Here is a 21880-nt window from a genome sequence, read left to right as displayed (position 1 = left end):
AGAGGGGAGGGAGGGAGGGAGACAGAGGGTGGGAGGATCTGGATGTAAGCTGGATGGGATGGGAAGAGAGAGGAGGTATCGGGCAGTATAGCCCCTGCAGGATGACCAGGAAGTATAGGAGGGAAGAGGAACGTCCGAGTTCTCTGTTCCCAGCAGCCGCCGCACTCACTCACCTCAATGAAGTCTCTCCCTGTGCCCAGATCGAAACTCCGTGCTACTTGGGTAGCTCGCAAACAAAGGGCCCACTCTGCTTGCTGCAGGTGGAACTACTGTCCTCCCCTTTGCCCTCCCGATTCAGGTTCGGTCCCAGCGCCCAAGCAGGCTGAGCTGGGAGGTGCTATGACGCCAAAGAGGGGAGGGAGGGAGGAAGACAGGGGGTGGCGGGATCTGGATGTAAGCTGGATGGGATAGGAAGAGAGAGGAGGTATTGGGCAGTATAGCCCCTGCTGGAAGAACAGGAAGTTCCCCTTTTCTTTTTTTTCTGTTTGTTTTTTTAAAATTTATTTATTTATTAAGGATTTCTGCCTCCTCCCCGCAACTGCTTCCCATTTCCCTCCCCCTCCCCCGATCAAGGCCCCTTCCCTCATCTGCTCGAAAAGCAATCAGGGTTCCCTGACCTGTGGGAAGCCCAAGGACTGCCCACCTCTATCCAGGTCTTGTAAGGTGAGCATCCAAACTGCCTAGGCTCCCACAAAGCCAGTGCGTGCAGTAGGATCAAAAAACCCACTGCGATTGTTCTTGAGATCTCAGTATTCCTCATTGTCTGCTATGTTCTGCTAGTCCGGGTTTATCCCATGCCTTTTCAGACCTAGGCCAGCTGGCCTTGGGGAGTTCCCGATAGAACATCCCCATTGTCTCAGTGTGTGGGTGAACCCCTCGTGGTCCTGAGTTTCTTGCTCGTGCTCCGTATCATTCTGCTCCTGATTTGGACCTTGAGAATTCTGTCTGGTTCTCCCATGTGGGTCTCTGTCTCTGTCTCCTTTCATCGCCTTATGAAGGTTAATATTCATGAGGATGCCTATGTGTTTGTCTTTGGATTCACCTTCTTATTTAGCTTCTCTAGGAACATGAACTATGAACAATGTCCTTTATTTATGGCTAGAAACCAAATATGAGTGAGTACATCCCATGTTCCTCTTTTTGGGTCTGGCTTAACTCACTCAGGATAGTGTTTTGTTGTTTTCAACTGGTCTGCTTAATTCTAGCTTATTGGTAAAATACGCACTCACTTTCTTCTAGGGTCCAAGGTCACTGATGAGAACGTCACAGCTTTTTGAATAAAACATGTCATGCTTGATATGCTAGCACCTCAAGTGTATCGAGGGGAGTGGCCATCTTTTTAATACGTGGTCTTGGGATTTCCGGCTATCCATGTATACAAAAGACGATTTCCTTTCTCACTCTTTCCACTCACACGAAAAATCAATTTCATTGTCCCTTTAAAGGAAGTCATGGTAGATCAATTCACCTCATACCTGCACTAGTATTAGAGAAAGCCCAATAGACGGGAGGACTTTGGTGGCTCTGAGAGGAGAGAATGAACATTAGAGACAGGCATTGGCCTACCATGACACAGCAGAATACTGTTGTTCAGCGACCTGTATTCCTAAGAGTGGATTTACACTTTCATTTTGTGGTTATCACTATGATTTTGGTTTTACTTTTTGATTCAGTGTTTCGTTATGTAGCCCAGACTAGTATGGAATGTGCCTACCCTTGCCCGTGCTTGCCAACAGGGTAGGCTACAGTAGCAGTTTCTGGTGCTGTTATAAAAAACTCCAACACAAAATCAACTTAGAGAATAAAGGGTTTATTTGGCACAGGCATCCAAGTCACAATTCATCACTGGGGAAATGGAGGCAGGAACTCCTGGCAGGCACCTCCCAGAAGGAAGCATGGAAGGAAAATCGCTGTTTGTTTGTCCCTTCTCTAGCTTGCTCATAATCTCATGCTTCCCTAGGACTTTTATCTAACCCAGAGCTTCCTCCCAAGAATGGTATTGCCTACAGCAGACCGGGACCTCTTATGTGAGTTAATAATCAAGGAAACCACACATAGATGTGTCCAAAGACCAATCTCCTAATCTGATGTAGGAAGTTTCTCATTAGAGGATTCCCTCTCAGTAGACACTGCGGTAGGTCGACAAACAACTAGGACTGCCACCGTGTCTGTGAGGCTTCCATTTCTGGAGGGAGCTTTTATAAAATGAACAATATACAACATGAAGAACTTGATGTTCTCTGTAAGCATGACGGAGGTGATCTACTTCAGAGAAGAACTTCTTATGGAAGCCTCATCATGGTCTAGTGTGCACATGCTCTTGCCAAAGGTGAGTCCATTGAGATAAATGATGGAGGAAGTTCATTGGTTAAAAAAATAAAAAAAACTGCTTGGCTGGCTCTCATAGGTTAAAACATACGTGGGTGGAGTAAACAGAACAGAATGCTGGGAGGAGGAAGTGAGCTCAGATTTGACAGCTCTCCTCTCGGGGGCAGACGCCTCAGAGAGATGCCATGCCCAGCTCCAGGGCAGACACACACGATGAAGCTCAAACCCAGGATGGACATAGGCTAGAATCTTCCCGGTATGACGGGTGCTCACAGATTATTAGAGATGTATTGATCAGGATATCAGAATTAGCCAGTAAGGGATAGAGCTAAAGGGCCAGGCAGTGTTTAAATGAATACAGTTTGTGTGTTGTTATTTCGGGGCATGAGGTAGCCAGGTGGCTGCGGTGCTGGGAACGCAGCCCCACTGCTCCTATTACTACAGATAAAGACAGGAGGGAAGGATGCAACACACTAACGTTTCATTTTACCCTAGAAATCTTAAGAAATGATTCATCAGCACAAACTAAACACAAACACACACACACACACACACACACACACACACACACACACTACATGGTCTTACAGGAAAGCCATGTGAAACACTGTTGTGTGAATTAGGCTCCTCGCAGGATTTTGTAATGGACAATGGTAAAGAGTATTGGTAAAAGGTAAGGAAATCTCAATAAACCATGAATTCAGTAATTAGGAATGCCTTGATTGGCTCAGTTTTGACACATCTACTCAAAGTAGTAACAAAAGAATCAACCAGCTGCATGGCATTTGTGAATATTCTGCCTTTTTTTGCAACTTTTCCATAAAATATAAATCTCTAAAATTAAGTAAATTTTCTTAAAAATAAGTGGCCTTAAGGTGGTTAGGGGCTCTGAATGCAGGGTATGTGTCACGCTGAAGATTATGGATGGCTCAAATGTGATGTTTAAGGTGTCTGGTTTATTCCCCACTTGGGAATATGCTGTCTTATTTTTAAATTGTAATCACTATGTTCAAAAGCAAGTTGAAAAGATTTATTTAATTTTACAGTTGTAGTCCTTTGTGAAAGGAACTCAAGGAAGGAATCTCGAAGCAGGAATCAAAGCAGAGGTGTAGCAGAATAATACAAACCCAGAGACAAGTATTGGGGTCCAAGCTGAAGGTCAGAAAAGCAAAGTAGCAAACACTAGAGAGAACTTTTACCTCTACCTTGTGATCAGACTCAAAGGGCAAGGTCTTCTCTACACGAATCCTCAGACTCCACACTCTAGTGAGTTCCTGTCTCTTCCCCTTTATATTCATCCCTCTGCTCAGCATATTGCTCCTGTCTCCAACTCTCTAGTGCTGGGATTAAAAGTGTGTGACACCCAAACACTGAGATTAAAGGTGTAAACCAACACCACTTGTATCTGTTTCTGTACTAATCTTGTATATTCCAGGATAGCCTGGAACTCACAGAAATTTGCCTGCCTCTGTCTTCCAGTTCTAGGATTATAGGTGTGTGCCACCCCATCCCCTGCCCTGTCCCGTATAGCTGAGGAGTGTGGCTGCTTTGCCCGCTGATCTTCAGGCAAGCTTTATTCATTTAAACACAAATATACCAGTATACAGAGGCCAGTGCGGGAATGCTGCTTACTGCCTTGCTTTCCATGGCTTACTCAGCTTCCCTGTTATACATGCGACCACCACCTTCCTGCTGAAGTTTCTTTATACAAGACTTGGGGCAGGTGTCATTAGACTCTCACCTGAGATTCCAGCCTCTCCTTGAAGCATCTCCTTTTCAGCTGTGTGAGATTCTGTCCCAGTTACATGTGGTTCTGTAGCCTCTGGAGACTCTAGAGTACCAAAATTTTTGAACGTTGATTGACAGGGCAGTCACTTCCATCTATGCAGCTACAGAGAAGGAATTCTTCTTCCACGCCAGTCAGTAGCTGCTCTGCACTTGTAAGTAATCCCTCATCCGTTAGCTGTAAGTTTTAAACTCTGACTCAACAAGTTGATTTTGGTGGAATAATACCTTGGTCTGTTGGAGGCCTAGCTGATTTGAGAAATACTTAACTCTCAGGGTCTAAGTTATTGTTTTCAGAATATAGCCACTTTTTTTTTAATACATCCACTTTTTAAAAAACTACATGTCTGATTATCTTGTATACCAAATTAAACTTCATCCTAGCATCTGAAGGATAGCTCAGTTAGCAAGGTGCTCTCTTTGCAAGCACGAGGACACAAATTCCACTCCCAGATTATAAGTAAAAACTCCAGTTCTGGTAGTCTGTACTTAAAATCCAGCACAAAACTGTGAAGTCATAATGTTCCTTGATTTTACCAGTCAGAACACTTACCCCATTTTGTCAGCTTTAGGCCAATAAAGACCTTGTCTAAGAAAAAAAGAGACAGTACCCGGAAAAAACACACCCATACCTTTCCTTAGGCATCTACCAGAAGTGTGCACAGAAACCCACACCCACTCATGCACACCACTGCCACACACACACACCTATATTTGATCACCCGGTGTGGTTATTCTTTTCCCTGGATACGCTGTGAAATCACACTAGGAGCTTACCTATCCCACACATCACTACAACCTCACAACAACCTCCCCCCAACACTCAGAGGATGGAGAGAGAGGGAGAGGGAGAGGGAGAGGGAGAGGGAGAGGGAGAGGGAGAGGGAGAGGGAGAGGGAGAGGGAGAATGAATTATGTACCTTATGCCCAAGGTCTAATTTGATTAGCCTGAAAGGAGGTCCAGGTATCAGTGCTAAGAAATCAGGTGACACTGCTCAACCTAATTCTGCCCTCCTGAATCCTACTTCCAGTTACCTCACTGGTTTTTACTAAGTGGAGAGGATCTCTCTTTTTCTCTGCTCTTGACCTTACCAGCAGTCTCTTCCTTTCTCTCTCTTTCTTCCTTTCATCTTTCTGTGTCTTTCTTTCATTCATTTGTTCATTTAATGCTTCTTGTTCTCAAAAGTGAATAATTCTGATAGGATGCAGTAGTTGGTTAAGTACTCAAGAGTGTAATCACAGCAATGAAGGAGGCAAAGCAAACTGGCCAAGTTGAGATGCAGCATCCTAGATTCTAGTGTGCACATGACCTAAAATTCTCGTCTTACTGTCCTTCTCTCCATTGTGCTCCCCCTAGGATGGATACTTCTAGAAAAATGTTGTGCTGTTCTGAGAAGTCCAGCTTACTTAAAATTCTATCTGTTATAAGATGCAAGAATATGTAAAGAAGTTTAAGAAACAGCTGAAGTTTGTCAGTTATGGTGGTACACGTCACTAATCCTAGCACTCTGAAGGCAGAGACACATGAATCTCTGAGTTCTTGTCCAGTCTGGTTTATAGAGAATGTTCCAGGATATTCAGGGCTACACAGAGAAACTGAGAAAAAAAGAAGGAAGGTAGAAATCAAAAAAAAATGAAAAAGGAAGGAAGGGAGAGAGAGAGAAAAAAAGAGAGAGACACAGAGAGAGACAGAGAGAGAGAGAGAGAGAGAGAGAGAGAGAGAGAGAGAGAGAGAGAGAACAAAGCTAAGTTGAAAGTTTACTAGGGCATGTGGTTAGAACACTCTGCATGCTACCCTGCAGAGGAAGTCTTGAGACTGCTTTAATCTGATCCAGCTAATATGGAGCAACGCACCCATTGTTGGTCACATCCTGTTTGGAAGGACCTGAGCTGGGCCATCCCTAGTCTCCCACTGCCACTCTCCCACTCTCCTGACCCCAGGTAGGCCACCACATTAACTTTATATCACTTAGGACCCTAGGCTGCCTACCCATTGTTCTATGGCATGTCTTTTGTGGTCTGTTGGTCCTCCCAGAGCTCACCTTATGCCTAATAGCTTCACTGTCAACTGCCATCATACTCCAAATCCTAGGTCTTTTTAGTTCCTTTCCTTCAGCACATTGGAGACAGGCTGGTGAACGGACATATGGCTCAAACCTTGTTATTCCTCAGCTCATTTGGGGCAGTGTACCAGCTCTCAGAGAAGAAAGCAGCCAGCGACAGCCAGCACAGGCTTTCCAGAATCATGCTGAGTGGAAAGAGAAGATGATGAAACTGTACACCAGTCCGGGTGAATCTAGCCATCTGGAAGTTACTTTCTTGCTCATGTTTCAGGCCTGACCAACAAAAGCATTTTAAGCAAGAGTGGGCAACACAGCCTACCTGGGACCATTGGGACAGAGAGATTGGTCTGGCCGTTTTCGGGAAGGGCACTGAAGCCGACTGCAGTAGTTGATGGACATCTTCAGCCTGGGGAGAAGGCAGAATCCTCAGACCTTAAACCTGGAAAGTAAGGATGAGGCCTTAGTCAGGCCTGAGAAAGAACACAGGGATGCTGAACAGAGGGGAGAGCAGCAGGTTGTACTACCTGTCCCTGCTGTCCAAGGAAAGGAGATGGTCCCTACAGAGCAGGTCCTGTAAGATTCTCTGACTCCCAGGGGTGCCCATCTCGAGCCCGGAATTCCTCCAGAATAGAAAGCAGGAGAACAGGGCTAAGGCCCTTTTTGTGGTTCCTGTCTTCACAAGACCAAGGCTAGATGGGTGGAGACTTGGTCTCTACCTGGAACACATGAATTCATGAATCCAGCTCTAGTTTCAGGAGCTTTGTGATGTCAGTTTTCTGCGACATAGTGCCCACTGTGGATAACGTGACAACAGTTGCCAGGAAATGCATCAGAGCAGCTCCTCCCAGTGACTGGCTGTGTCTTGTTCTCACAGCTCTGGCTCTTCTCCTCTTCTGCTCATGGTCCTTCCTGTCCTCACTGTTGGGCCCCACAGGAACATTTTGTATGAGGTGTCATTCACATCTACAACCACTAAATGTCCTCAGAGATACTGGTGAGAAGCTTTTCTGTTCTTTTCAGGCTGGGCCAACATTTCCAATCACAGGTAGATTTTGTTCTGGTCCACCGCAGGAAATTAGGGAGAAAGACAAAGGAGTGTCTGTGCCCTTTCCCCTCACACACTCATATTTCTCTTTCATATACCCCTTCCAGTGAATAAAGTCTGACAACCTGGGATCCCCTGACTCGACTTTCTGATCCTTTTCCAAGTCATAGAGCTGAGAGTTAGTAGTTTCCAGAGTCTAGGAAGTCTAGGAAATGAGCTGTGAATGTGCCATTTTGGGTGTTTCTCAGTTTCCGGTGGAAACGTGGATGGCAACAATACTTATGATATTGAGTCACTCTAATGGTGAATAAATATATAAATGTACAGACTATGTGGAGAACGTGTGTGTGTGTGTGTGTGTGTTTGTGTGTTTGTGTGTTTGTGTGTATGTATGTCTTGCTATGTAACATGGGTTAAATAGCCCAGGGTGGCCTCACATTACAGATGGCTGTTAGTAGTTTCTGCAAACTGATCTCAGGTCCTCTGGCTAAGAGCACTATCCAGATCAAAAGATATATCTTATTATTATTATTATTTCAGGTTTTGTTTATTTTAATTTTATGTGTATGGATATTTTCCCTGCCTGGGTGTCTGTGGATTTGCCGACTGAGGTCATAAGTCGCTGTCATATCCCATGGAACTGGAATAACATGCAGTTGTGAGCCACCATTTAGGGTCTTGGGACTGAAGTCAGGTCCTCTGCAAGAGCCATCTCCTCAGCACCTCCTCATCATATATATTTTTCTTTATTTCTAAATTTTACATTTATTTTCTGCTTTCCCCAACTCTTCCCAACTTAACATTATGCTCTTTCTCTTGCTTAAAACAAACAAACAGTCCTTTTATAAGTCAACAACAAAACCATGGAGTCCTATTTATACTGGAAACTACTGTGCATGTTGCCGGTTCTCGGGTTTCTTTGCCATACCCAGTGTCACTCCATTGAGAAAGCAGCTATCCATTGAAACAGCTACTTGCTAGGTGTAGGGCTTTGTGGCCAATTCCCCTCCTCCAGGCTGGGATTTTATCTGGCTTGAGCTCCTGCAGATCTCGTGAGTGATCTCACAGTCTCTGTGAGGTTCTATGTGCATCAGCTCTGTTGGGTCTGGAGAACGATGTTCCTTTGTAGTCATCCACAACCTCTGGAGATTCAGATAGATGCAGACTTCATGAGTCATCACCCATGACGGAGTGGCCTTTTAGTGATGTAAGTGCTTTAGAGTCACCCCTGTTTGTGTAAACTCTTCATTCACAGTTTGGTTTGGCATGGGTTCCCTACCCAGTAATAATGTCACACAATGCCACAATGGTGCTGTTAATGGTGACCGCGGTACATGGTGGAGACTCCTCATGTGACTGCCAGTTGCAAGCTGTCATGTGTGTGCTGGGAATTGAACCTTGGTCCCCTGGAAGAGTAGACAGTGATGCTAACTGCTTAGCCATCCTCCCAGCCCTCAAACACACTTATTAAACTCTCTATCCTACAGATAAGGTATTATTGTTCTTGCTTTTGTATCTGTTCAGAAAATATTTAGTCTTTATTTGCAGTGTTTGATCCATTAATAGCTAATGTATCTGTTGTGACGTTCTACTCTGTGTCATTTGCACTCTTGTCCCCCTCATATATTGTTTCTCTAATTCTTTTTGTTAATGTTTTAGCTTTAGAACTCTATAATTTCTCATCAGCCTTTCTGATATGTTTTAGAGATTATAAATTATATGTCCTTACTATTTTATAGTGTGCACAGTATTGCTTTTTTACCCCTTTCTCCAGAAAGTAAATCCTGTTGGTAGGTTTGGTGCCTCACCCCTGTAATCCCAGGACTCAAGAGGGTTTCATATAAATTTGAGGCCAGCCTGGGCCACATAGTGAGGTTCAGTCCAGTATGGGAGACAGGGTGAGATCATATTTCAAAAGTAAAACTTTTTAACAATAGAAAGTCATTTGCCATTTTCTAGTGCTCTTTATTCTACAATACACTATAGTTAATTCATGTGTATACGTGTTAAACATACCTAAAATATCAAAACTTGCTTTTAAACATTCACATATATTTTACATTTTGTGCATATGTATTTATGCATGTGTGTCACAATATACACGTGGTGGTAGCAGGCAAATTTTAGGAGTCAGTTCTCCCTTTTCAGTGTACCCACGGAGGCAAACTCAGGCCATCATGGTGGACTCAAGCATCTGTAGGCGCTTGGCCATCTTCGAGGCCCTTGTGTATTTTAAAGGAAAAAAGTGGAAATAGGGAACTTGGTATTAAGATGACATTAAGCCTTCTGATGGTCTTTATTTGCACCATAGGATTTTCTTGTTTCTGGTATACTTTTTCTTCAACTTGAAGAATTTCTGATTGTTTATATTTGTGTATTTGTGCTTGTTCCCAGGACTCTTACTTTTCTTTCTTTCTGAAAACATCTCTGTCACCTTCAGGCATGAAGAATGTTTTCAATAAATAAGAGACTGAGTAACTTTTTCTGTCACCACCTTTTCCAGGAAGTTGCTCTCTTGAAGGGGAAACTCAGCCAATCACATTTGACTAGGGTGTGGCTGCCTAGGGCCAGAGGAGAAAACCTAGGAATCCAGCTGCCCTTGCTCTCTTTTGCACTCTTCTTGCTGTGTTCTCCAGACCTGTTTTGGACATAGGAACCTTTATCTGGTCGTGTGAGTTTCCCCGTTTTCAATTATTAAATTATATCTGTTGTTTTAAGCTGGTCTGGTTAATTCTAGCGTACCGGTCGAATATGCCACCACTCTCTTCTAGGGTCCAAGGTCACTGATGAGAAAGTCACAGCTTTTTGAATAAAACCTGTCATGCTTGATATGCTAGCACCTCAAGTGTATGAAGGGGATTGTCCACCTTTTCAATACGTGGGCTTAGTATTTCCGGCTATCCATGTTTACAAATTAGCCTTTCCTCGTCTCTCACTTTTCCACACACATGAAAAATCAATTCTTTGGTCCCTTTAAAGGAAATCATGGTAGATCAATTCATCTCATATTGCACTAGTATTAGAGAAAGCCCAAGCAACGGGAGGACTTCGATGACTCTGAGAGGAGAGAATGAACATCAGAGACAGGCATTGGCATACCATGACACAGCAGAATACTGTTGTTCAGCAACCTGTATTCCTAAGAGTGGATTTACACTTTCATTTTGTGGTTATCACTACGGTTTGGGTTTTAGTTTTTGATTCAATGTTTCATTGTGTAGCCCACACTAGTCTGGAATGTGCCTTCCCTTGCCTGTGCCTGCCAACAGGGTGGGCCACAGTAGCAGTTTCTGGGACTGTTCTAGAACACTCCAACACAAAATCAGCTTTGAGAAGAAAGGGTTTATTTGGCACAAGCTTCCAAGTCACAGTTCATCCCTGGGGAAATCAGGGCAGGAACTCAAGGCAGGCACCTCCCAGAAGGAAGCCTGGAAGGAGGAGCGCTGTTAGCTTGTCCCTTCTCTAGCTTGGTAATAGCCTCATGATTCCCTAGGCTAGAAGAGTCGAGACTTGGTCTCTCCCGGGAATACATGAATTCATGGCTCCACTCTGGTTTCAGGAGCTTTGTGACATCACTTTTATGCATCATATTGCCCACTGTGGATAACGTGACAACAATTGCTGGGAAACGCATCAGAGCTGCTCCTCACAGTGACTGGGTGTCTTGTTCTCACAGCCCTGGCACTTCTCCTCTTCTGCTCATGGTCCTTACTGTCTTCATTGCTGGCCCCCACATCCTTGACCACTGGATGTCGACAGAGATCCTGGTGAGAAGCTTTTCTGTTCTGTTCAGCCTGGGCCAACATTTCTAAGCACAGGTAGAATTTGTAGTGGTCCACAGCAGGAAAGTAGGGAGGAACACAAAATTGTGTTGTGGATTGCAACAATACTTGTGATATGGAATCACTATAATGGTGAAGGAAATATATAAATGTATAGACTATGTAGACAATGTGTTTGTGTGTGTATGTATGTATGTATGTATGTATGTGTGTCCTGCTATGTACCATGGTCTAAATAAACATAGGCTAAATAGCCCAGAGTGGCCTCTCACAGTTACAGATGGCTGTCAGTAGGTACTGCAAACTGAACTCAGGTCCTCTGGCTAAGAGCACTATACAGAACAACCGGTATATCTTATTATTTCAGGTTTTGTTTATTTTAATTTCATGTTTATGGGTATTTTACTTGCGTTTGTGCCTGTTGATTTGCCCACGGAGCTCGTAAGATGGTGTCAGATCCCTTGGAAATGGAATAACAGGCAGTTGTGAGATGCCATTTGGGGTCTGGGGACTGAAGTCAGGGCCTCTGGAAGAGCCATCCCCTCATCTTCGCCGAAACATAGATATTTCACTTTTAATGTTTTCCGTATTTTTAAATTTTTCATTTATTTTTATCATATTTCACTCTTCCCTAACTATCCTTAACTCTACGTCATGCTCTTTCTCTTGCTTAAAACAAACAATACAGTCTGTTTATATGTCAAAAACAAAACCATGGAGTCCTATTTATACTGGAAACTACTGGGCATTCTGGAGAGTGTTTGCTGTACTCAGTGTCACTCCATTGAGAAAGCAGCAATCCATCACATATAGCTACTTGGCTAGGTTTAGGGCTTGGTGGCCACTTCCTCTTCTCTATTCAGGGATTTTATCTGGCTTGACTTCCTGCCGATCATGTGAGTGATCTCACAGTCTCTGTGAAGTCCTATGTGCATCAGCCTTGTTGGGTCTGGACAATGATGTTACTTTGGAGTCATCCACCACCTCCGGAGATACAGATAGATGCAGACTCCATGAGTCATCACCCATGACCGAGTGGGCTTTTAGTGATGCAAGTGCTTTAGAATCACCCCTGTTGTGTAAAGTCCTCACCCAAAATTTGGTCTGCCATGGGTTCCTTACCCAGGAAAAGTGCCACCAATGCCATCAAGGTGCTGTTAATGGGGACCGCGGCACATGGTGGAGACTCCTCATGTGGCAATGGACAGGTTGCAAAGCTTACAGATCAGATTCAGTGAGTGCTAATTGTAACAGCCTTCAAAGGCCCTGCCCTCATGCTACAGGCCTGGGATGCTCCCCACAGTCCTCCAACAGTGCCACCTGCTGGGGGCTAAGTGCTCAAACAGCAAACTTGCAAACCCCACCAACAATCTAAGTAGTCTAAACTGAACTGAGGGCAGCAGCTATTCTCAGCAACCAGCTCTGACTAAATGAGCAGTAAATGATCCTAAAGGCAGTGACAGCTTCACCACTGTCGCCAGCATCTTTTTCTTCAACTTTAAAGAGAATTACTTATTTTTATTTTAGGTGTGTTAGTGTTTGGCCTGCATGATATAGGCATGTGTGAGGGTGCCTGGTCCCCTAGAATTGTAGTGACAGCCAGCTGTGAGGTGCCATGTGGGTGCTGGGAATTTAACCCGGGTCCTCTGGAAGAGCAGAAAGTGATGCTAACTGCTGTGCCATCCTCCCAGCCCTCACACACTTCTTAAACTCTCTAGCTTAAGGACAAGGTATTACTGCTCTTACTTTTGCATCTGTTCAAAAAATATTTATCCTCTATTTGCAGTGTTTGATCCATTAATAGCTAATGTATCTGTTGTGACGTTCTACTCTGTGTCATTTGCACTCTTACCCCCTCATATTTTGTTTCTCTAATTCTTATTTTTAATGTTTTAGCTTTAGAACTCTATAATTTCTCATCAGCTTTTCTGATATGTTATAGAGATTATAAATTATATGTCCTTACTATTTTATTTATGTCCCTTCTCCAGACAATAAATCCTAATGGTAGGTGTGGTGCCTCACACCTGTAATCCCAGGACTCAAGAAGTGGAAGCCAAGGGTTTGACATGAATTTGAGGCCAGCTGCGGCAAGATAGTGAGGTTCAGGCCAGTATTGGTTACATGTTAAGATCGTATTTCAAAAGTAAACCTTTTTAACAATAGAAAATCTTTTGCCTTTTTCTAGTGCTCTTTTTTCTATAATACACTGTAGTTAATTCATGTGCATATATGTTAAAAATACCTAAAATATCGTTATTTGCCTTTAAGCATACCTGGGATCTCCTGCCTTGACTTTCTGTTCTTTTTCCAAATCATAGAGCTGAGAGTGAGTAGTTGCCAGATCCTAGGACATGAGCCGTGAATGTGCCATCTTGGGTGTTTCTTAGTTTCCTGTATCTATTGCCTCCTTCATATGGTTAAACACTGAGGGCCCAGGTTGCCTCCTGACCTCACAAAGATCAGGATGACTAGGAGGCATGACTAAATCATGGGTAACATCTTAGTTGCTCTGTGACTTGGGAGCTAATTATTCAGCCTCTCTGGGCCTTTCGTTTCTTGTGTACAATGTCGATGGCAACAATACTTATGATAGGGAATCACACTAATAGTGAAGTAAATATATAAATGTACAGATATGTGGAGAATATGTTTGTGTGTGTTTATGTGTGTGAGTGTGTGTGCGCGTGTGCATGTCTTGCTATTTTACATGGGCTTAATAGCCCAGGGTGACCTCACATTACAGATGGATGTTAGTAGGTTCTGCAAACTGAACTCAGGTCCTATGACTAAGAGCAGTATCGAAACCAATAGTTGTATCTTATTATTTCAGGTTTTGTTCATTTTAATTTTATCTCCATGTGTCTTTGTGGATTTGCCCACATAGGTCATAAGATGGTGTCAGATTGCTTGGAACTAGGTAACAGGCAATTGTGAGTCACCATTTGGCGTCTGGGAACCTAAGTCTGGTCTTTGCAAGAGCCATCCCCTCAGCCTTGCCTCAACATATATATTTTACTTTTCATTTTTCCTTATTTTTAAATTTTTCATTCATTTTTATCATATTTTCTCCCTTCCCTAACTTTTCCCAACTTAACATTATGCTCTTTCTTTTGCTTAAAACAAACAAAACAGTCCTTTTATACGTCAAAAACAAAACCATGGCATCCTAGTTATACTGGAAGCAACTGGGCATGGGGCCTGTTCTGGGCTGTGTTTGCTATACCCAGTTTCACTTCATTGAGAAAATTGTTTTCCCTCTCCAAGCAGCTATCAATCACAAATAGCTACTTGGCTAGGTCTAGGGCTTTGTGGCCACTTCCCACTTCCATGTTGGGATTTTATCTGGCTTGAGCTCCTGCAGATCTCGTCAGTTGTGTCACAGTCTCTGTGAGGTCCTATGTGCGTCAGCTCTGTTGGGTCTGGAAAACGATGTTACTTTGGAGTCATCCACCACCTCCGGAGATTCAGATAGATGCAGCATCCATGATTCCTCAACCGTGAGAGAGTGGGCTTTTAGTGATGCAAGTGCTTTAGAATCACCCCTGTTTCTGTAAACTCCTCACCCACTATTTGGTCTGACATGGGTTCCCTACCCACGAAAAGTGTCACCAATGTCACAATGTCACCAGGAATTGAACCCGGATCCTCTGGAAGAGCAGTCAGTGATGCTGACTGCTGAGCTATCCACCCAGCCCTCAAACACACTTCTTAATCTCTCTATCTTACTGATAAGGTATTACTGTTTTTGCTTTTGTAACTGTTCAGAAAATATTTATCCTTTATTTGTAGTGTTTGATGCATTAATAGCTAATGGATCTGTTGTTATGTTCTATTCTTTATCATTTGCAAATGTATCCCCCCACATTTTGTTTCTGTAATTCTTATTTTTAATATTTTAGCTTTAGAGCATTCTCATTTCTCATCAGCCTTTCTGATATGTTTTAGTGATTATAAATTACATGTCGTTACTATTTTATAGTCTACACAGTATTTCTTTGTGTCCCCTTTCCCCAGAAAGTAAACCCTGATGTTAGGTGTGGTGCCTCACACCTTTAATCCCAGGGCTCAGGAAGTGGAAGCAAAGGGTTTGACATGAGTTTGAGGCCGGCCAGGGACACATGGTGAGGTTCAGTACAGTATGGATTTCAGGGTCAAATCATATTTTAAAAGTAAAATATTTAACAATAGAAACACTTTTGCCGTTTTTTAGAGCTCTTTATTCTACAAAACCCTATAGATAATCTACGTGCATATGTGTTAACACACATAAAATATCATCGTTTGCTTTTTAGCATTCACATATATTTTACAATTTGTCCACATGTATTTATGCATGTGTGTCACAATATACACGTCGAGTTAGCAGGCTACTTTTAGGAGTCACTTCTTTCTTTACACTGTACCCAGGAAGGCCAACTCAGGCCATTGTGCTTGGCACAAGCATCTGTAGGCACAGGGCCATCTTGCCAGGCACTGTGTGTATTATAAAGAAAAACGTGGAAATAGGGAACTTGGTATTAAGATGACAATCATGCGTTCTGATGGTCTTTATTTGCACCAAAGGATATTGTCGTTTCTGGCCCTTTTCTTCAACCAGAAGAATTTCTGATTGTTTATATTTGTGTATTTGTGCTTGTTCCCAGGACTCTTACTTTTCTTTCTTTCTGAAAACATCTCTGTCACCTTCAGGCATGGAGAATGTAATCAATGGATAAGAGACACATACTGGCTTTGGGGGAGCCTAGGCAGTTTGGATGCTCACCTTAGGAGACCTGGATAGAGGTGGGCGGTCCTTGGGCTTCCCACAGGTCAGGGAACCCTGATTGCTCTTTGAGCAGATGAGGGAGGGTGACTTGATCGGAGGAGGGGGAGGGAAATGGGAGGCGGTTGCGGGGAGGAGGCAGAAATCCTTAATAAATAAATAAATTTAAAAAAAAATGAAAAACTCCTCTAAAAAAAAAAGACTGAGTTAACTTTTTCTGTCACCACCTTTTAGAGGAAGTTGCTCTCTTGATAGGGTAGCTCGGCCAATCACTTTTGGCTAGGGTATGGCTGCCTGCGGCCAGGGAAGAAAACCTTGGTATCCAGCTACCCTTGCTCTCTTTTGCACTCTTCTTGCTGCATTGGCCAGACCAGTTTTGGACTTGAGAAACTTTACTAGGTCGGGTGAGTTAATCCTTTTCAATTATTAAATTATATCTGTTTTTTTTAGCTGGTCTGCTTAATTCTAGCTTATTGGTAAAATACGCCCTCACTCTCTTCTAGGGTCCAAGGTTACTGATGAGAAAGTCACAGCTTTTTGAATAAAAGCCGTCATGCTTGATATGCTAGCACCTCAAGTGTATGAAGGGGATTGTCCACCTTTTCAATACGTGGTCTTGGGATTTCCGGCTATCCATGTATACAAATTAGGCTTTTCTCCTCTCTCACTTTTCCACACACATGAAAAATCAATTCCTTGGTCCCTTTAAAGGAAATCATGGTAGATCAATTCATCTCATACCTGCAGTAGTATTAGAAAGCCCAAGAGACGGGAGGACTTTGGTGGCTCTGAGAGGAGAGAATGAACATTAGAGACAGGCATTGGCCTACCATGACTCAGCAGAATACTGTTGTTCAGCGACCTGTATTCCTAAGAGTGGATTTACACTTTCATTTTGTGTTTATCATTATGTTTTGTCTTTAATTTTTGATTCAATGTTTCATTATGTAGCCAAGACTAGTCCGGCATGTGCCTTCGCTTGTCCGTGCCTGCCAACAGGGTGGGCCACAGTAGGAGTTTCTGGTGCTGTTATAAAACACTCCAACACAAAATCAGCTTAGAGAAGAAAGGGTTTATTTGCACAGGCTTCAAAGTCACAGTTCATCACTGGGGAAATGCGGGCAGGAACTCAAGGCAGGAACCTGGAGGAGGGAAGCCTAGAAGGAAGAGCACTGTTTCTTTGTCCCTTCTCTGGCTTGCTCATAGGCTCATGCTTCCCTGGGACTTTTATCTAACCCAGAGCCTCCTCCCTAGGAATGGTATTGCCTACAGTGGTCGGGACCTCTTATGTGAGTTAATAATTAAGGAAACCACACACAGATGTGCTTAAAGACCAACCTCCTAATCTGATGTAGGCAGTTTCTCATTAGAGGATTCCCTCTCAGTAGATATTGTGGTAGGTCAACAAATAACTAGTAATGCCACCATGTCTGTGAGGCTTCCATTTCTGGAGGGAGCTTTAATAAAATGAACAATATACAACATGAAGAACTTGATGTTCTCTGCAACCTTGAGGGAGGTGATCTACATCAGAGAAGAACTTCTTATGGAAGCCTCATCAAGGTGTAGTGTGTGCATGCTCTTCCCAAAGGTGACTCCATTGAGATAAAGACAGGAGGGAAGGATGCAACACACTAACGTTTCATTTTATCCTAGAAGTCTAAGAAATGATTCCTCAGCACAAACTACACACACACACACACACACACACACACACACACACACACACACGACATGGTCTTACAGAAAGCCATGTGAACCACTGTTGTATGAATTAGGCTCCTCGCGGGATTTTGTAATGGACAATGGTAAAGAGTAATGGTACAAGGTAAGGAAATCTCAATAAACCATGGATTCAGTAATTAGGAATGCCTTGATTGGCTCAGTTTTGACACATCTACTCAAAGTAGTAACAAAAGAATCAACCAGCTGCATAGCATTTGTGACTATTCTGCCTTTTTTTGCAACTTTTCTGTTAAATATAAATCTCTAAAATTAAAAGAAAATTTCTTAAAAGGATGTGGCCTTATGGTGGTTAGAGACTCTGAATGCAGGGTATGTGACGCACTGAAGATTATGGATGGCTCAAATGTGAGGTTTAAGGTGTCTGGTTTATCCCCCACTTGGGAATATGCTGTCTTATTTTTAAATTGTAATCACTGTGTTCAAAGTCAAGTTGAAAACATTTATTTAAGTTTACAGTTGTAGTCTTATGTGAAAGGAACTCAAGGAAGGAATCTCGAAGCAGGAATCAAAGCAGAGGTGTAGCAGAATAATACAAACCCAGAGACAAGTATTGGGGTCCAAGGTGAAGATCAGAAAAGCAAAGCAGCAAACCACTAGAGAGACCTCTTACCCTACCAAGTGTTCAGACTCAAAGGGCAAGGTCCTGACTCCAAGAATCCTCAGACTCCACACTCCAGTGAGTTCCTGTTTCTTCCCCTTTATATTCATCCCTCTGCTCAGCATATTGCTCCTGTCTCCAACTCTCTAGTGCTGGGATTAAAAGTGTGTGACTCCCAAACACTGAGATTAAAGGTGTAAACCAACACCACTTGTATCTGTTTCTGTACTAATCTTGTATATTCCAGGATAGCCTGGAACTCACAGAAATTTGATTGCCTCTGTCTTCCAGTTCTAGGATGATAGGTGTGTGCCACCCCACCCCCCGCCCTGTCCCGTATAGCTGAGGATTGTGGCTGCTTTGCCCGCTGATCTTCAGGCAAGCTTTATTCATTTAAACACAAATATACCAGTATACAGAGGCCATGGCGGGAATGCTGCTTACTGGCCTGCTTTCCATGGCTTACTCAGCTTCCCTGTTATACACCCTACCACCACCTGCCTGCTGAAGTTTCTTTATACAAGACTTGGGGCAGGTGTCATTAGACTCTCACCTGAGATTCCCGCCTGTCCTTGAAGCATCTCCTTTTCAGCTGTGTGAGATTCTGTCCCAGTTACATGTGGTTCTGTAGCCTCTGGAGACTCTAGAGTACCGAGAGTGTGGAAGGTTGATTGACAGGGCAGGCACTTCCATCTATCCAGCTACAGAGGACTCCTTCTTCCATGCCACAGTCAGTAGCTGCTCTGCACCTGTAAGTAATCCCTCATCCTTTAGCTATAAGTTTTAAACTCTTTGGCTCACCAAGTTGGGTTTTTGTGGAATAATACCTTTGTCTGTTGGAGGCCTAGCTGATTTGGGAAACACTTAACTCTCAGGGTCTAAGTTAAAATTTTCAGAATGTAGCCACTTTTTTTTAGTACATCTACTTTTTAAAAAACTACATGTCTGATTATCTTGTATCCCAAATAAAACTTCATTTTACCATCTGAAGGATAGCTCAGTTAGCAAGGTGCTCTCTTTGCAAGCACGAGGATACAAATTCCACTCCCAGAATATAAGTAAAAACTCCAGTTCTGGTAGTCTGTACTTAAAATCCAGCACAAAACTGTGCAGTCATAATGTTCCTTGGGTTTACCAGTCAGACCACTTACCTTATTTTGTCAACTTCAGGCCAATAAAGACACTGTCTCAGAAAAAAATAGACAGTACCCGCGAAAACACTCCCATACCTTTCCTTAGGCATCTACCAGAAGTGTGCACAGAAACCCACACCCACCCACGCACACCACTGCCACACACACAGCTATATTTGATCACGCTGTGTGGTAATTCTCTTCCCTGGATACGCTGTGACATCATACTAGGAGCTAACCTATCCCACACATCACTACAACCTCACAATAACCTCACCCCAACATGCAGAGGATGGAGAGGGAGAGGAAGAGAGAGAGAGAGAGAGAGAGAGAGAGAGAGAGAGAGAGAGAGAATGAATTATGTACCTTATGCCCAAGGTCTAATTTGATTAGCCTGAAAGGAGGTCCAGGTATCAGTGCTAACAAATCAGGTGACACTACTCAACCTAATTCCGGTCTCCTGACTCCTACTTCCAGTTGCCTTGCGGGTTTTCTTATTAAGTGGAGAGGATCTCTCTTTTTCTCTGGTCTTGATCTTAGCAGCAGCCTCTTCCTTTCTCTCTTCTTTCCTTTCTTCTTTCTGTCTCCCTTTCATTCATTTGTTCATTCGATCCTTCTTGTTCTCAAAAGAGAAGAATTCGGATAGGATGCAGTAGTTGGTCAAGTACTCGAGTGTAAGCACAGCAATGAAGGAGGCAAAGCAAACTGGCCAAGTTGAGATGCAGCAACCTGGATTCTAGTGGGCACATTGCCTAAATTTATCTTCTCACTGTCCATCTCTCCGTTGTGCTCCCCCTAGGATGGATACTTCTAGAAAAACATTGTGTTTTTCTGAGAAGTCCAGCTTACTTAAAATTCAATCTGTTATAAGTAAGTAGGTGTATAAGATACAAGAATATGTAAAGAAGTTTAAGAAACAGCTGAAGTTTGTCAGTTATGGTGGTGCACGTCATTAATCCTAGCACTCTGAAGGCAGAAACACATGAATCTCTGAGTTCTTGGCCAGTCTGGTTCATAGAGAAAGTTCCAGGACAGCCATGGCTACATAGAGAAACTCAGAAAAAAAAGAAGGAAGGTAGAAATCAAAAAAATGAAGAAAGGAAGGAAGGGAAAGAGAGACAAAGAGACACACACACACACACACACACAGAGAGAGAGAGAGAGAGAGAGAGAGAGAGAGAGAGAGAGAGAGAGAACAAAGCTAAGTTGAAAGTTTACTAGGGCATGTGGTTAGAACACTTTGCATGCCACCCTGCAGAGGAAGTCTTGAGACTACTTTAATCTGATCCAGCTATTATGGACCACCGCACCCATTGTTGGTCACATCCTGTTTGGAAGGACCTGAGCTGGGCCATCCCTAGTCTCCCACTGCCACTCCCCCACTCTCCTGACCCCAGGTAGGCCACCACATTAACTTTATGTCACTTAGGACCCTAGGCTGCCTACCCATTGTTCTATGGCCTATCTTTTGTGGTCTCTTGGTCCTCCCAGAACTCACGTTATGCCTGATAGCTTCAGTGGCAACTGCCATCATACTCAAATCCTAGGTCTTTTTAGTGCTTTTCCTTCAGCACAATGGAGACAGGCTGGTGTCCGGACATCTGGCTCAGATCTTGGTTATTCCTCAGCTCATTTGGGGTAGTGCAGCAGCTCTCAGAGAAGAAAGCAGCCAGCCACAGCCAGCACAGGCTTTCCAGAATCATGCTGAGTCGAAAGAGAAGATGATGAAACTGTACACCAGTCAGGGTGAGTCTAGCCATCTGGAAGTTACTTTCTTGCTCATGTTTCAGGCCTGACCAACAAAAGCATTTTAAGCAAAAGTGGGCAACACAGCCTACCTAGGACCATTGGGACAGAACGAGTTGGTCTGGCCGTGGTCAGGAAGGGCACTGAAGCTGACTGCAGTAGTAGATGGACGGCTTCAGCCTGGGGAGGAGGCAAAATCCTCAGACCTTAAACCTGGAAGGTAAGAATGAGGGGTTAGTCAGGCCTGAGAAAGGCCCCAGGGATGCTGAACAGAGGGGAGAGCAGCAGGCTGTACTACCAGTTCCTGCTGGCCAAGGAAAGGCGATGGTCCCTACAGAGCAGGTCTTGTAAGATTCTCTGACTCCCAGGGGTGCCCATCTCGAGCACGGAAGCCCTCCAGTATAGAAAGCAGGAAGCACAGGGCTAAGGCCCTTTCTGTGGTTCCTATCTTCACAAGACCAAGGCTAGATGGGTGGAGACTTGGTCTCTACCTGGAACACATGAATTCATGGCTCCAGCTCTAGTTTCAGGAGCTTTGTGACATCAGTTTTCTGCAACATAGCACCCACTGTGGATAACGTGACAACAATTGCTGGGAAACGCATCAGAGCAGCTCCTCCCAGTGACTGGGTGTCTTGTTCTCACAGCCCTGGCTCTTCTCCTCTTCTGCTCATGGTCCTTACTCTCTTCACTGCTGGCCCCCACATCCTTGACCATTGGATGTCAACAGAGATCCTGGTGAGAAACTTTTCTGTTCTGTTCAGGCTGGGCCATCATTTCTAAGCACAGGTAGACTTTAACCTGGTCCACTGCAGGAAAGTAGGGAGGCCCACAAAATTGTGTCCTCATACTTTTCCTCACACAATCATATGTCTCTTTCATATACCCC

Source organism: Microtus pennsylvanicus, chromosome X, assembly GCF_037038515.1.
Source record: "Microtus pennsylvanicus isolate mMicPen1 chromosome X, mMicPen1.hap1, whole genome shotgun sequence".
Classification (NCBI taxonomy): Eukaryota; Metazoa; Chordata; class Mammalia; order Rodentia; family Cricetidae; genus Microtus; species Microtus pennsylvanicus.
The sequence above is the reverse complement of the archived record's forward strand: the minus strand, read 5'-3'. Positions refer to the sequence as shown.